The sequence below is a fragment of the Schistocerca americana genome, chromosome 3, assembly GCF_021461395.2.
Source record: "Schistocerca americana isolate TAMUIC-IGC-003095 chromosome 3, iqSchAmer2.1, whole genome shotgun sequence".
In the NCBI taxonomy this organism is placed as follows: domain Eukaryota; kingdom Metazoa; phylum Arthropoda; class Insecta; order Orthoptera; family Acrididae; genus Schistocerca; species Schistocerca americana.
The window spans coordinates 431,775,819-431,784,765 of NC_060121.1; the positions used below are offsets into that span (position 1 = coordinate 431,775,819).

An 8,947-nucleotide genomic window follows, 5' to 3' on the forward strand; every position below is an offset into this window, starting at 1 on the left:
TTGTTTGTGTGTCTATCGACCTGCCAGCACTTTCGTTTGGTAAGTCACATCATCTTTGTTTTTAGATATATTTTTCCCACATGGAATATTTCCAAACATTCCATGTGGGAAAAATATATCTAAAAACAAAGATGATGTGACTGACCAAACATTCCAGGGAAACATTCCATGTGGGAAAAATATATCTAAAAACAAAGATGATGTGACTTACCAAACGAAAGCGCTGGCATATCGATAGACACACAAACAAACACAAACATACACACAAAATTCAAGCTTTCGCAACCAACGGTTGCTTCGTCAGGAAACACGGAAGGAGAGGGAAAGACGAAAGGATGTGGGTTTTAAGGGAGAGGGTAACTCCCGGGATTGGAATGACTCCTTACCCTCTCCCTTAAAACCCACATCCTTTCGTCTTTCCCTCTCCTTCCCTCTTTCGTGAAGAAGCAACCGTTGGTTGCAAAAGCTTGAATTTTGTGTGTCTATCAACATGCCAGTGCTTTCGTTTGGTAAGTCACATCATCTTTGTTGTCAGTCCAGCTGAGTGGAAAAGAGAAATTCAAAGTAGAAAGCTATCTTCCCATGACTGATACCCTGAATGTTCATCCAAAACAGCGATTAAGTTCATACTAGAACATTAGTCAATGTTTTGGCTAATTTTTCACTTGAAAACTTTGAATTCCCAAGAGCTGAAACAAAGTTGCAAAGAATTTGCCAAAATTTATTATGAAGACATTAATAAGCAAGGGTAGGAAATGGAATGTCCATATTTAACAGAATACTTGAAAACTGTTCATAGTAAAAATGGGGGGAACTAATAGTATATTGGAAATATATCACCTTCTGAAAGAAAACAAAATTGAAGAGAGATTTCTAAATGTAGAAATCACATTGAGAATCTTTTTAAACATGATGGTAACTAACTGCAGTGCAGAACACTCCTTCTCCAAATTGAAAAGAATAAAAAATGAATTAAGAAGTGCAATGCTTCAAGAGATATAACAATGAAAACAATCAATTACTGATAAAATTATTTAATTGGAGAGATAAAAAATGTACTCAACAAGTGGTGGTAGAAAGTACACATAAAAGACTGTTGTGATTAGCATGCTTTTGGAGCCAATGGCTCCTTCTTCAGGCAAAAGGGTTGAAGGGGAAGGAAGAAGGAAGAAGGGTGAAGGAAAAGGACTGGAGAGGTCTAAGAAAAGGAGGAAGATTTAAGTAAAGTCACCCAGAGCCACAGGTCAGAGGGGAGACTTACCATACGGGATGAGAAGGAAAGACTGATTGTTGGGAACTGCATCGGACAAGATTTGAAAACCTAAGAGCTTAAAAGTGGAAGACAGGGTAATATGCAAGGCAGAGATTACTACTAAAACATTGTGTGTGAGTTAATAAGAGTGAAAAGCTAAGTGCATTGTACGTAACAGAGGTGGGAGGGGGCCGGTGAAAAATTCCAACAATCAATGGCATGTAAATGACTGAAGGTCTGGTTCTGGGACCTCCATTTTTAGAATCAGCATCCTGGTTGCCAGCGTGGACAACTGGTCAGCTCATTTATTTCCCAAAATCCCACCATGACTAGGGGTCCAAATGAAAACGACTGGCACCCAGCTTGATCGAGGTCAGAGACAAGATCCTAGATAGTCATAACCAGTGTGTGTGGAGAGTAGTGCTGGTCTATAGCCTGAAGGCTGCTGAGGGAGTCACAGTAGATTAGGATACTCTTGCCAGCTCAAGAACAAACATGACTAAGGGCTAATTTAATGACCATCAATTTAGCAATGAAGACACTGCAGTCATTTGGCACAGAGTGGAGTTCCCTACACCATGCTAGTGTGTATGCAAAGCCTGTTCATTTGTCGACTGTTGAGCCATCAGTGAATACCACTTCCAAACCTGGATACTTCTCAAGGACAGCCAACATCAGGTGGCAAAAAATCATGGGGTCAATGGAATCTTTTGGACCAAACGAGACTCTGAGGAAATCAAACGTTTGAACACAAGCCATGGGGGCAGATCTGATGCCTCTCAGACCAGGGGCAACAGTGGGGGAAGTTGCATTTCCAAACAGAGACACTGGAGGCATGCAGCAATTGTAAACCAAGTTCTGGGTCGCTGTTGTGGGCGGTGGAGCTTCCTTAGAGGGAAAAGAAGACAGTAGTTGGGATGTTTGGGGAAGCTACAAATGCATATAGCATAATTCAGGAGCTGTTGTTGGCACCTGATAGGTACTGGAAAGATTCCAGCCTCGACTAGTAGTCACAAGCCAGACTCCACAATGATGGATGAGGTCCCGTATCCACATTGCTGAGAGTGATGCTACACCATTTGCAAGATGGGACAGAATCCGGGCTTTGTAGAGCCACAATAGGTTAGACCATTCTGCACCCCAGCTACTGTTACTGAGGTAGTGAAATGGATTGAGGTGTCACCAGCACTTTCACCTAAATTGGCGAAGGTGGGGAATCCGTGTCAGCCAGGAGTCAAAGACCAGTCCCAGAAAGTGGTGTGTCTAAACTATAAGAATTAACTGATGATCTAGGTAAGCTCTGAGTGTGCATGGGCAATACGATGGCAACAGAAGTGCATGACACAAGTCTTGGCAGCTGACAGCTGAAAGCCGTGGGTCAAAGCCCATGACTTCACCTCCCATGTGGTGCCCTTTAGGTGACACTCAGCAATGCCCTTACTAGAGGAGTAATAATAAAAGTAAAAATCTTTGGCATATAAGGAGGGTGATACCGAGGACTCCACAGCTGCCTCTAGACCATAGACAGCAACCAGAAAGAAGGGGACACTCAGTACAGAGCCCTGCAGGACCACTTTCTCCTGGATATGTGGGGCACTGAGTGAAGCACCCTCTTGGACCCAGAATGTATGGTGTGACAAGAAGTTCTTGACAAAAATTGGGAGAGGACTATGGGGTCTCCACATATGTATCATAGTAAGGAAGTGAAGACACTGTGTCATAAGCCTTCTGTAGATTGAAAAAGACACCAATGAAGTTACAATGTGCAAAGGCCATCCAGATGATGTACTCCAGGTGAACCAAATTATCGGAAATGGAGTGGCCTTTGTCAAAACCACCATGAGATGCAGCCAAAAGGCCCCAAGATTCAAGGAGACAACACAACCAGTAGCTCACCATGCTTTTGAGCAACTTACAGAGGACTTCAGTAAGACTGATTGGGTGATAACTGTCCATCTCTAGGGGTTTCTTAGTTGGTTTCAGTACCGGAACAATCACACTTTCTTGCTGCTGAGATGGAAATGCACCCTTATTCCAGAACCAATTAAAGAGGGTAAGGATGCTGACAATCCAGTGAGAGATGATTCAGCATTTGGTTGTGGATGCAGTCTGACCCTGGGGCCATACCAGGGCAATGGGCTAGGGCACTGGAGAATTCCCATTTACTGAATGGAGGATTATATGGCTCCAAGTGGTGGGTAGTAAAAGATAAGTGCATTCGCTCCACCCACTGTTTTATCAGCTGAAAGGCAGGGTGGTAGTTCTCAGACGCAGATGCACAAGCATAGTGCTCAACGAAATACTAAGTGACAGCATCTGGATCAGTATAAATGAAATCATCTAAAGAAATATTTGGTACACCGGCAGGGGACTGGAAGTGTAGAGTCATCTGATCTTTGCCCATACCTGTGATGGAGAGGTATGCTATCAAATGATGGAAACATACCATTCTTGCTTTCATTGTTTAATGAGCTGGTGGACACGGGCACGGAACCGTTTAAAGGCAGTGAGAGGCTTCAGTGAAGGCTGCCGCTTTTGGCATTGGAGAGCCTGCTGATGATCTCTAATGGCTGCAGTGATCTCTTGGGTCCATCAGGGTACCATCTTCCAGTAGGGGGATCCCAAGAAAGAGGTGATGACGTGGTTGGCTGCCTAAAGAATGGCTGCCATTGTATGCTGAACAGCTGCATCGATACTGACTCAGCGATGGGGAGCTAAGGATGAAAGCAAAGGTGGACCAATCCCAATCAGCATTATGGAGAACCCATCTGGGTGGGCATCCAGGGGAGCAATGCTGAGTGAGATAAAAGAAGATTGGGAACTGGTCACTACCATACAGGTCGTCAAGGAATCACCATTCGATGTATGTAGAAGACCAGGGCTGCAAAAGGAGAGATCAAGGGCTGAATAAGTTATGTGTGCCACCCTGAAGTGTGTGGGGGCACCAGAGTTCAAGAGGCAAAGTTTGAGCCGTACCAGTAAAATTTTGATGTCTTTATCACAGCCGGTGATCATTGCACCACTCCACAAAAGTTTATGGGCTTTGAAGTTGCCTAAGACTAGGAAAAATGGGGGAACTGAGAGAGTAGTGCTGACAGTACATCTTGGGACACATCATCAGGAGGAAGATAAACATCAGAGATGGTAAAACCCTTATGTGCACTTACTCAAACAGCCACAGCCTCCAGTAGTGTAGAAAGAGCCACAAGACCACTAATATAGAGTCCAGCAAATATGTATAAACTCCAACCGATACCCTCTCATAGTCGGTATTATTCTTAAAATAGCCTCAGCAGCCATGAAGGACAGGGGTCAAAATTTCTGGAAACCATGTTTCCTGGATGGCAATACAGAATGCAGAGTAAGTGCTTAAAAGCTGTCATAGCACAGTCAGGTGGTGGAAAAATCCATTATAATATCACTGGACTTTATACTGGGGGGGGGGGGGGGGGGGTTAGGGGGGGGGGGGGTTATGAACCAGGGTCATGTGCTGTCACCAGCTGAGATGTCAGTGGATCCACTGAAATAGGTCCTGCAGCACATTGCCTGGGGAGATCTGGTGTCTCAGTGGCCACTGGTATCTCCACCTTGGACACTAAAGGAGTAGGTGCAGAGTCCTGCAGCATGGGGGCCACTGGAGTTTCCTTCATTTTAGAGGACTTCTTTTTATCCTCCCTGTCCTCCTCCTCCTTAGAAGAAGAGGACTGGGGAGGTGTCCCTGAATTGGTTTCAGGGACAGAGGAAGATCGATAAGTCCAATGGCCAGAAGCCCTGGTTCATTTAGGTGCCAGCTGGCATCTGGCTATGGACCAGCAGGTAGCTAAGGGCCTCTTCATGCCTAGAGAAACTCTAGCAGGATGAAGTGTCTCCAGCTGGAGGATAGGGACCAATGTCCCTGGCAAGTGGGGAGCCAATGCTCCTGAAGTGGGTGCATTGGAAGCACCAGAAGGGCCCTCAACAGCCTGGGGTTAGGAATTAGTGGGTGGCACCGAGGGCTGACTGTAAGAGGTGCAACAAGGGAAAGCACCATTGACAGAGAAGGTGATGACATTGTGGCCATGGGGTAGGATTGTGTCATCTGTATGGGATTAAGATGCTCATACTTTTATCTGGCCTCTTGATATGCGAGCTTGTCCAGACTTATACTTCTGCATTTTCTTCTCACACTTAAAAATCAAGCAATGTGGTGAGCAGGGAGAGTGGAGCTCACCACAGTTTATGCAGACAGGGTGAGGGGTGCAAGGAACATTCACATGCAGAGAATATCCACAATCCCTGCAGACAGGGGTAGCAGTGCAACAGGAAGACATAAGTCTGAACTTCATACACCTGAAGCATCTCTTACGAGGAGGAACATAGGGTTTCACATCTCAATGGTAGACCATCACCTTGACCTTCTCAGGCAATGTATCACCCTCAAAAGCCAAGGCCCCGGTAGCAACTCTGTTTTTCATTAGTTCCCTATTGACACAATGGATGAAGTGCACACCCTATCACTCTAAGACAGCTGCCAGCTCATCATCAGATTGCAAAAGAAAATCACAGTGAAAGATGACACCCTGTACCATATTCAGACTCTTACAAAGAGTGACAGTCATGGGTATGTCACCCAACTTTTCACAAGAGAGCAGCACCTGTGACTGGGCAGGAGATGATGTTTTAATCAGGAGGGAACCACTCTTCATCTTAGAGATGGCTGCAACTTCCCCATATTTGTCCTCACTGCGATCAACAAAAAATAAAGGCTTTGTGCCAAAAATATGTCTTCATCAGTCCTGGTACAGATCAGGTATTGGGGGGGGGGGGGGGGGGGGGAGGATTTTGCTCCTTGTCTAGTCTTGCATTCCTCCCATGGAGTGGTCAGGGAAGGGAACATGTTGGGATCATACTTAGTTGCATCACACAAGGCCTTTCCATGTAAAGAGGCTGCTGGGGCTATACAACCACCATCTAAAGAAAGTTTAAGTTGCTTGATGTACAAACTATCTGCCATGGTGCCACCCACTCTGAATGCAGGCTCTCCCCACAGGTGCCACCCAGCCACAGCAACAGCTACCAGGCCAGTAAGCTGTTGCAGGGAGTCCCTGTGACCCAGTCATGATGACATTCAGGGGAGTATAGTGCCAGTTGTGAAACTGGGAATCAAGGTTAAAATCGTGAACCAAGTACAGTCAGGTTCTCCACCAAAAGGACCATTGGACGGAAAGTCAGAGGAGGTAAGAGATAGCCAAAGTGTAGGTTTGCAGCACAGAAAAAGGTCAGCTCTTATTGTTATTGCATTATTTGTATTCAGTTTTGTCTTTATGTTATGTGTGAGGACTTCCTCTCTTTTCTTGTCTCCTGGGACTTGTTTTGTAATCTCCTTCTCAATAGTTTTGTTGATTTCGTGGCAGTTTGCTATTCTGTCATTTTGCTTCTCAAGGCAGATGGTTGAAAACTGTGTGATAGTGATGAGCTTCTCTTGGCTGATTTGGTTTAAATCCTGTGCTGTAAATATTATGTTGGTGTTGCTGAGCAAAGGTGTGTAAAATATGTTCCTTTCAGCTTTTTTGGTTTAATTTGGGAGATAACTATTGTTTAATAAGATTAGGTAGTTTTTTCTTCTGTGTGGCTTTCATTTTCTGCACACTGAAGTCTATGTACTTTGTGACTTTTTGAGTGGTGGATTCATATTCTAGATGATGAAACAACTTTCCCAACAGTTCTTCTGCATTATACAGCAGTTTATTGTACATTTGTTTTTACTCATAAAATTCCTTCAGTTCCACCCCCCCCCCCCCCCTCAATAGTTTTCATGCGTTATCCATTGTTTCCTTTGATAATTTGGAATGACGTCTTTCAGGTCAGTGACATAACAGAAATACCTAAAAATCCAACAAACAGAATACAAAAGTACAATCGTTATCATAGATAAAGAAGAGACTTGAATGTCTCAGGGAAAAATGTAATTATAAGATCTAGAAGATCACTTATGGTACCAGACTTTCTCATTACATCCAGCACTGGGGTGCTATTCCAATGCCATAGAGCCCTTGCAATAGTGACATTGTAAGGGAAAATAAGCAGAAGATATGATTTGAAGTTTGTTTTGGGGAGGTCACTTAACTTGGGTAATTCATGCAGCAATGTTAACTATAGTGCTGTGATGGTGTAATGGTTAGCATTTCTGCCCAGCAAGCAAGAAGCCCCGGGTTTGAGTCCCGGCCACAGCACAAATTTTAATTCATTTCTTCTGCTTCAATCATCATTGTGAATACAAAAAGGCATTAAATAAATTCATCTTAAATAACATAAACTTTCTACTCACCATTCAAGAAGCAAGAAACACTGTAACTATGAGACCACAAGCACCTTGCTTTTGGTCACAACCAAAGATACACAAGAACAGAACTCCAATAAGGCCTACAGTGAATTGTAGGAACAGTCCAACATTCAAACTTAGAAAAAGCTCTTAAAAATTCTTAAAGGAATATACACATTTAATAGTAATAGAACACTTAGAAACACAACAGAATTTATGCAACATGTCAAAAACATAGAAGTTCCTGACAGAGCCACATTTGCCTCACTTGACATACAAAATCTGTATTCCTCTGTACCAATAGATCTCACACTACAGATAATTAATGCCAACCTACAAAAACACAAAAAAATCCCTTCAACTTGCATTACTGAACTAACAGATATATTAGAATTCACATTCTTACCCAACTATTTCAAATTCAACAAGAAACTTTGCATATAAGTACATGACCTAACAATGGGATCAGAACTTTTTGGACTGTTAGCTGAAATATTTATAAACAGCTAAGAAGACAATAATCTGGATTTCAACCACCACATGCTCAGAAGCACTATCTACTACTACAGATGTAGATGATACCATCATTCTAATCAGTGGCACAAAAGCTGATATAACTCTAAACTAAAGTCCGCCCGAACAGACCATGAAGGCCCAGTGGTACTGACTGTGTCATCCCAGCCCACAGGCATCACTGGATGCAGATATGGAGGGGCATGTGGTCAGCACACTGCCCTCCCAGCCATTTTGTCAGGTCATGAGACAAGAGCCGCTACTTCTGAATCAAGTAGCTCCTGAATATACTTCACAAGGGCTAATTGTAAGTGCACCCCACTTGCCAACAGCACTCAGCAGACTGCATGGTCACCCAGCCAAGTGCTAGCACAGCCCGACAGCATGTAACTTCGGTGATCTGATGAGAACCATTGTTACCACTGCTGCAAGGCCATTGGCACAAAAGATGATATCAATGAGTTAAATAAATTGTTCAGCAGATCCCATGAAAATATAAAGTTCACAGTTCAGCACCAAGTAGGTGACAACATAAACTTTCTAGACCTGAAATTAGAATAGTGAATACTGGACACTAATTTGAAATTTACTGGAAAGCAACCATGACACAAACTGCTACCCACAATTCCTCTTGTCACTCCAGAGCCCTTAAAATGGCAGCTTTCCAGCATATGACCAACAGATGTGCCCAATTACCATTCTCTGGAGATAAATATAAAAAAGTAATTGAAATAATAAAACAAACAGCCATTGCAAATGACTGTAATAGCTCCATAGTTCACAATCAGAAACTCTCAATGGTGGCACAAAAAGCAAACAGAAAATAAAATCTTGCAAACAATATGATTTCTCCAAAGGTTTTATAATGATATTAACTTCAT

General features: G+C 43.3%; 1 non-coding gene across 1 annotated transcript; it reads left to right on the forward strand.

Moving 5' to 3' along the window:
• Positions 1 to 7,391: 7,391 nt before the first annotated feature.
• Trnaa-agc lies at positions 7,392 to 7,464 on the forward strand. The gene has a single exon. It is a non-coding gene; the product is annotated as a tRNA-Ala (tRNA).
• The last annotated feature ends 1,483 nt before the right edge of the window (positions 7,465 to 8,947 follow it).